Source organism: Cervus elaphus, chromosome 23 (assembly GCF_910594005.1).
Source record: "Cervus elaphus chromosome 23, mCerEla1.1, whole genome shotgun sequence".
Lineage (NCBI taxonomy): Eukaryota > Metazoa > Chordata > Mammalia > Artiodactyla > Cervidae > Cervus > Cervus elaphus.
Window position 1 is genome coordinate 35,132,355 of NC_057837.1, and position 8,320 is coordinate 35,140,674.

General features: G+C 48.2%; 1 long non-coding RNA gene across 1 annotated transcript; it reads right to left on the reverse strand.

Annotated features, from left to right (window-relative positions):
• Nucleotides 1–525: 525 nt before the first annotated feature.
• LOC122682215 lies at nucleotides 526–4,061 on the reverse strand. The gene is made up of 2 exons (XR_006337267.1): nucleotides 3,713–4,061; nucleotides 526–3,464 (listed from the first exon to the last, which is right to left on the reverse strand). It is a non-coding gene; the product is annotated as an uncharacterized LOC122682215 (long non-coding RNA).
• Nucleotides 4,062–8,320: the final 4,259 nt, after the last annotated feature.

Sequence of the window (8,320 nt, forward strand, 5' to 3'; positions counted from 1 at the left end):
GTCACTTGGTGTGAAGAGTCAAAACTCACTGGAAAAGACCCTGATGATGGGAAAGATTGAAGACAATAATAGAAGAAGGGGGCGACAGAGGATGAGATGGTTGGATGGCATTGTCAACTCAATGGACATTAATCTGAGCAAACTCCGGGAGACAGTGAAGGACAGGGAGCCTGGTGTACTGCAGTCCAGGAGTTGCAACGAGTCAGACATGACTTTAGAGTCTGAACAACAACAACAACAACAACCATCCTCACAACAGTTCTCTAGATAGATATTAGGGGCCCCGTTTTACAGACAAGCAAACTGAAGCATAGACTTTCTGTAACTTGCCGACGGTCATCCCGACGGGCAGCGGAGGAGTCGGGTTTGAACTGAGGCAGTTTGCCTGAAATCTATGCTCTGAATGATTCCACCCTGAAATTTACTTTTCATTGTGCATCTCGTTCAACAGTTAGATTCTCCCCCCGCCCCCGCCCCGATTATTGTACTCATTCATATATTTTTTTCAGTTAAAATTTTTTTTTAAAAAAAGAGACTGGTTGGTCCCTTCCCTTCTCATTACAGCCCTGGACCGGCGTTTGGGTAGAAGACCTGTAAGAGGGAGGACACAGTGCTAGGAGTGGGACCAGCTTCAGGAGGAGCTGGGGGGACTGAGGTGTCTGCCGGGGGCGGCGTGGAGGACATGTTCGTGGAGCAGGGGTGGTGGCAAGCAGATCACTTCTCCGTGGGCTGCAGTTCCTTGCTTTAATCACAACCCTCTATCAGTGAAAGATTTGCTGTTTCATCCTGCTGCAGAGCTTGCAAAACTTGGCCGTACTTAGCTAATTTCATTGACTTTTGACCACTCATGTTTTTAACATTCATAAACAATCTGTATTTTCCTGCCGATCTGTGGGAGCATCTGACCTTCCCACGCCAAGCAACAATTCTGAGGGGGTTGACCCCCAAAGCGATCCCTGCACACTTCAGGTTCAGGGAGAGCAGTGAACTTTGATAAACTAGCCCAAAGTCAGAACAAAAGCAGGAGAGGGTCCCCAGGTGATGTGCGATGTGACCTCACAGGTGGCCAGGCTCCAGCTTCACCGGGTCAAAGCGTAGCTTCTTGCTGGCCACCCATTTGCCCAATGGTTCAATGTATTATAGCATTGACTGCAAAATCTCCTTGAAATTTTACAATAAAATACAAGAAACCTTACGTGTGTACTATGACTTCTGTATATGCATCTCCCCACCCCCAGCACCACCATCCTGCCCTGCAAGCTTTTGAGAGGATAAGTTCAGGTAGGGGTAGCCTGGGAAGATTACTGAGGAGTGTTCCCAGACTATTTATTGGTGGGTTGAGGATGTTAGGATAGAAAAGGCAGGAGGTCAAGAAGTCCAGCTCATGACGAGTGGGGTGACTGCAGTGGGAACAAGAAGCTTTGAGCAGATGAGTGATGTGATCTGATGTATGTTTTCCGGCTGCTCTGGAGGAAGCATTATTGGAGGAGGAGTGGAATCAGAGTGGGTGAGATACTTTTATGAGATTCCACATAAAAGAGGTCAGTGGCTACGATGGTGAGAGCTGGGCAGGTGGTGAGTGGAGCGACCTGGGGTCTACTTTGGAGGTAGAGCCCGTAAATTTTGCTGATGTGGGAGAGGGAAGTAAACAGGAATTGAGGATGACTCCCTGGTTTCCATCCTAAGTCAGTGAGCATGAAAAAAAGATGAGAAAAATGTCAAGAGTTCTGTTTGGGTCTTTTTCAGTTTGAGATGCTTAGTTACCATTCAAGAAGAAATGTCAGATATGCAGGTGAAATGAGCATAGCTAGACACAAAGATTTGAAAGAGAGACTTAGAATTAGGTATGGCAGGACTGCCCTGGTGGTCCAGTGGTTAGCACTCTGTGCTTTCACTGCTATGGCCTGGGTTCAATCCCTGGTCAGGAACTAAGATCCCACAAGCCATGTAGCATGGCCAAAAAAAAAAAAAAGAATTTGGCATGGCTTCCTACAACAGAATGCTTCCCAGGTAGCTAAGTGGTAAAGAATCTACCTGCCAATGCAGGAGATGCAAGAGATGTGAGTTCGATCCCTTGGTTGGGAAGATTCCCCGGAAGAGGAAATGGCAACTCACTTCAGTATTCTTGCCTGGGAAATCCCATGGACACAGGAGTCTGGTGGGCTATTGTCCATGGGGTTGCAAAGAATGAGATACATCTGAGCGCACATGTACACATAACAGAAATCCTGAATATCAGTAGCTTCAACAAAAAGGCATATTCCTTACCCAGCTGGTGGTAATCTGGAGGTAGGCCCCTTAGGGCTGATACAGGGAATGCACTCCTCATCAAGGACCCGACACCTGTCTCTCTGTCTTTTCTTTATCGTCCCCAGCATGTGGCTGCTGTCCCCAAGGCCACGTCATGGTCCAGCATGAACCAGGGTGCTCTCCTCATGAATTCCACAGTCTGGGAACAGGAAGAGTCGGGGAAGGTGAGGCTACATGGTCTTCTTTCCATCTCATTGTCCAGAGCTTAATACCATGGCCGCAGGGGGATGCGAGAAGAGTAACCTTTTCACGGGTGCATCGCTGCCCTTAATAACTTTCCTCACTGGGCTTCCAGATAACGGGAAGAGCCTCTGCTGTAAAAAGACTCATCTGTTCATGAATGGGATTGACAGTTGTACACTGGAAGATGACACAGTCAGGGAGGGCAAGGCCAGATCTCCGGAGAGAGCACCGACGCCTGGGATGCAGAACCAAGGGCCACACAGCTCCGCTGGGCTTGAATGAGTCTGTCTCATTTCCGGGCCTCAGGTTTTGACCACCACTGCTATTCCTTCTCTCGCTGTCCTACGTGACACAGATACCACCTAGCTGTGTTTTCTGCACTCTTTCAAGGAGCCTTTCTAGAACAAGACTGTGCGTAAACAAATGAACCAGTCTTTGACCAGTCTTCCTTCTGGTAGAACGGAAAGATGAGAGAAGGAGATAAAGAAGAGGTCAGGGTGGGGGGCAGGAAGGAAAGGGAGGAAGGGACGAAGGGCTGACTGAGGAGGCTCTTCCTGGAAGAGCCTCAGGACTTGTCCATTTATGTGTGTTGCCTGGACGCAGTGACAGATTCAGACTCTCAGAGCATCTCTTCATCAGCGGCTTCCTGGGGTCTCTCTGGAGAGATTACCAGACACTTGGTAGGAATTTGGTCCTTGACCATGAACAATGATGACGTGGGCGTGGGCAGCTGGTGAAGGACAGCTTGGTGAAGGACACCCATGTCTTCTCCTGACCTGAGACCGGCGGATTGTGTCTCACAGAAGAACCTCTTTAAAAACAGACGTAGACAAGACAGCATCTGAGCACACTGAATTATATACAGACCCTAGTGATTCTGGCTCCAGCAATGGTCTCTGCCCCAGAGCTTCTCTCCTGAAGGGTCCCAGGTCCAGCATAGCCCCACAGGTACGTGAGAAGTCAGTAAACACCTGGAAGTCAAAGATGCAGGAAGCAGACAACTTCATTTGAGACATACAGTGCCTTCCTCAAACACCCTCACCACCACCCCTAGTACATTCTGCACACTGGCCGCCCTGTTTAGATTCCAGGACTCAGGGGGCAGAACGAGCCAGGCCAGGGGGCACTAAAGCAAGAGTGACCCAAAGGCAGCTGTGACTGACGCAGCTGGGCTGTCGGAGCTGGAGCCAGAAAGGATGCTGGAATGAAGGAAACTTACCCTTGTTAAACTTCTTGCTACTTTCTCCCAGGAAAAGACAGAAGGACCCCCACCAGGATGGTGTGAGTCCACACAGCATGGCTGGGCAGTTGTCCAGAGCAACCTTTGCTTTGGCAGGTGAGGCCTCCATGCCAGGCTCAGCTGACTGTCCTTGTAGCAAGCATGACCTTGGCTTCTAGACTGATTTCCCGTATCCTACCTGTCACAGGTTGGGGCTGGCCCAGTGCCAATGCCGGAGCCGTGGGTTTGATCCCTGAGTCGAGAAGGTCTCCTGGAGTAGGAAATGGCAACCCACTCCAGTATTCTTGCTGGGATAATCCCACGGACAGAGGAGCCTTGTGGGCTACAGTCCATGGTGTTGCAAAGAATCAGAAATGACTGAGCAACTGAGCACACATGCAGGTCCTTGCTACTAAGTTTAATCTGAGTTCAGCAGTGCACCAATACATGAGGGGCAAGGGAAAAAAAATCACTTTCCTGAAAATTTCCTTGGGACATGGCCATCCCATGACGTTCGGAGAAACTGTTTATACTCTGGTCCTTTGGGCCTCTCAAATCTGACCCCAAATTTCATAATGCTGAAAGAAATGTTTCGGGACTCTCAGAAAGGGTCAGGAAGGGCAGGGATTCTTGGGATGCATGGGCGCTGCTCTCTCCAGGGAATGCCCTCCCCCAGGCACCCCTGTGGGCACACCCCATTCGTGAGCCCTCCCTTTGCTGCCCGTGTCTACTCTGAGACATTCATGCTGGGAAACTCCTGCAGGAACAACAGATTCAGAACCAGGAGAGAAAGCCCAGGGGAGAACTCAGGAAGGAAGAGGGTTGGGGGAAGTTTCTGAAGTGGGGTGTGTGCTGCCCAGGAACTTATTCCAGGCAGCCTCAAGTTGGGGGGCGGTCCCTGGAAACATGAGCCAGGGATGAGGTGTGATGCTGTTGCGATGTGGAGCCCTGGATCCGGGCCAGGCTGCTCGGTCATTCCCTGGTCCTGCTGTGTGGCCTTGGGAAAGAAACTTAACTGCTCTGTGCCTCAGTTTCCCCATCTGTGGAGTAACAACTAATAACAGTGCCTACCTCACAGGGTTCCTGTCAGGACCAACACACGTGAATCACTTAGAGAAGTACCAGACACACAGAGGCTCAGAAGACGTAGCCCCAAGAAGACGGGAAGCAGGAAGGACCGTGTGGATCTGGGGGTCGAGCCAAGGCTAGTTTTTCCCACACAGAGTCGGCTTCTTGGGGGAGAGCTACCTCCAGAGCCCGCTGCTAACAGAAACCTCTGGGAAACCTACGGAGGCTTCAACGTGACTGTTTATCCAGTGAGAAGTGATCTCTGAGGCAAGTTTTCCTCTAATAAAGAGAGCAATTTGTGAGGAGTTTTTGTTCTTGGACAAAAGTACTGTTGTTATACATCCTACAGGGAAGCAGTTTGTAAAGCTCAAGGACTTGGCCTCAAGGTTATTGTTTTATTGAACTACTCTCTGAAATAGTTTTGTTTTTTTTTTTAACAAAAACAACTGTACTTAATAAGCCAATGTAAGCAGGAATAGAACTCCTGCAAATGTAGAGATGGGACGCTTACCCAGTAAAAAGATAGGGTTCTAGTTAAGAGCTGTTCTCTAGAACTGAGCTGCCTAGGTTTAGTCCTGGCTTTGCCTTAGACCCACTGTGCATCCTTGGGCAAAGTTCCTAACCTCTCTGGGCCTCTGCCTGTCTCAGATACGAAACGGAGATGATAATTATGTGCTCAGTCACTCAGTTGTGTCAGACTCTTTGTGACCCCAGGGACTGTAGCCCACCAGGCTCCTCTGTCCCTGGGGTTCTCCAGTGAAGAATACTGGAGCAGGTTGCTATTTCCTCCTCCAGGGGATCTTTCTGACCCAGGGATCAAACCTGCATCTCTTAGGTCTCCTGTATTGGCAGGTGGATTCTTTACCACTGCACCACCTGGAAGCTCCTCAGTAATAATGATAGACCTTACACATAGCTTGTGGTGAGACTGGAATAGGTGAGACAGAAATCGGGTAATAGGTAACCTAAGTAACAGGTATACTTAGCATGCTGCTGCTGCTGCTGCTAAGTCACTTCAGTCGTGTCCGACTCTGTGCAACCCCATAGACGGCAGCCTACCAGGCTCCCCCTTCCCTGGGATTCTCCAGGAAAGAACACTGGAGTGGGTTGCCATTTCCTTCTCCAATGCATGAAAGTAAAAAGTGAAAGTGAAGCTGCTCAGTTGCATCTGACTTGAAGCGACCCCATGGATGGCAGTCTACCAGGCTCCTCCTTTCATGGGATTTTCCAGGCAAGAGTACTGGAGTGTGGTGCCATTGCCTTCTCCATATTTAGCATAGTAAACCCTAATTAATTTATCCTAATTATTATGGTAATAAAACATAACATGCAAAGTAAACAAACATAGGATGTTTTGAAAAGACCAGTGTCCACCCCATTTTCGTACTCTGTATTAGACGAAGTGTCAGGTAAGTTACGCTGCAGTAACAAAACTCTCCAAAACTCAGCAGCTTGTGAGAGAGAGAGATGGGGGTGGGGTGGGGTTTCTCCCTCGTCCATGACGTCATTGGGTGGGTGGTATCCTCTCCGGTGGCTGCATTTGTACCAGACGAAAGTGGACCTGGAAGCCCGGCACCACCTCTGAAATGCTTCTCCCCAGAAGTGATGCATGTCTTCTCTGCTCACGTTCACCAGCCAGAACAAGTCCTGACCATGGGGAACTCCTGGGAAGTGGGAAGTGAATCCCACCCCCATCGCGGCTGGGGTAGATGCTGGAGAGTAAGTAGGTCTCACACCCAGCCCCAGGGTCCCGCAGGCAATGTCCCAGCTCTGCAGGAGAATGAGGGGCGAGGCCCCCTGAGACAGGGGACTCCAGCCCTACAAGGCATTCTCTCAGACTCTCCCAGTTTCCTTTCCTCCCAGCACCAGCATGGCTCTGTAAGAATATATATTTTTAACAGTTACTGATGCCTTCAAAGTCATAAAAAGGGCTCTCTAAACCTGTCCAGTATGCACCATAGTTGGTGATATTCTAGAGTTCTGGCTCTTCGATATAATTTTGATAACTAGGTGGTCTTCAGCACTAGAATTCATAGAAGAAAGGCTGAGAACTAGACACCAACCACCCCTCATTTAATATTTAAAGCAAACGTATACTCTGGTATTTTGGGCCTCTCAAATCTGACCCCAAATTTCATAATGCTGAAAAAAATGTTTTGGGACTCTCAGAAAGGGTCAGGAAGGGCAGGGGTTCTTGGGGTGCATGGGTGCTGCTCTCTCCAGGGAATGCCCTCCCCCAGAGACCCCTGTGGGCACACTCCATTCATGAGCACTCCCATTGCTGCCCATGTCCACTCTGAGACAACTCATGCTGGGAAACTCCTGTAGGAACAACAGATTCAGACCCAGGAGAGAAAGCCCAGGAGAGGCTTTCATGAAAGGCTCTCATGGTAAGGTTTAGATTCACCTGAAAACCTCTCAATTTTTAAATTTTTACATCATGAAAATGTCAAACATACTCAAAAGCAGAGATCATAGTGGAAGGGACCCCCTTATACAAAGACTTGGTATCATTTCCCCACTGCCACCTGATGTAGCTCTAAAAATATATGAACCTTAAAAAAAAACATGATTACAGTCCAGTACCCTCTCATTCCCATTCTGTGATTACATTCGCTCAACTGTCAAAAATCTGTATTTCAAGCTGACTTGTTATAAGTAGATCCAAATTAGGTCTACAGATAGCTGTTGGTTATTATTTTTTTTAAAGACTTTTGCTGATTTATTTATTTTGTTTTTTGGATTACTAATGATGCCGTTTGTCATGCAACATACGTTCTATCATCTGAACGAACTTCGCCATAAATTGCTTGGTCAGCCATAATTCTATTATTTGTGAGCTATTTTCATTTTGTTTGTGGGATGGTATTGTATGATTTTTTAACTGAAGTATAGTTGATTTGGGCTTTCCTGGTGGCTCAGATGGTAAAGAATCTGCCTGCAATAAAGAAGACCTGGGTTTGATCCCTGGGTTGGGAAGACCCTCTGGAGAAGGGTATGGCAACACCACTCCAGTATTCTCACCTGGAGAATCCCAGGGACAGAGGAACCTGGCGGGTTACATTCTATGGGGTCATAGACTACACAGCTGGACATAACTGAAGCAAGCGAGCACACACACAGTGTAGCTGCTTTACAAGGCTAGTTTCAGGTATGGCATGGTAATTCCCTGCTTTTACAGATGATACTCCATTAAAAGTTATACAAGTTAGATGGTCGTGTCTCTTAGTTCTCTCCATGGTGCATCTGTCTGCAAGTGCATGGGCTCCTGTTGCCCCTGTTGCAGAGCGGGATGCTTAACCAAGAAGCAGGGTCGGGCTGACGGCCCGAGTGGTCCTTTGTCAGATTCTGCTCCATGAGCAGATCATTCATTGGCAAGTGTGGCTTCATCAATCATTTCATTAGAGGCTGCAAAAGACTGTTTTTACAAATTCATGACTTTTTCCCATTCCTTGGATTCTTTCCAGAAGGTGATTTTCCCTCATCAGTAGGGACTATTTTTACCCTCAAATATAGTTCATAAAGAAGGGCTGGATAGAA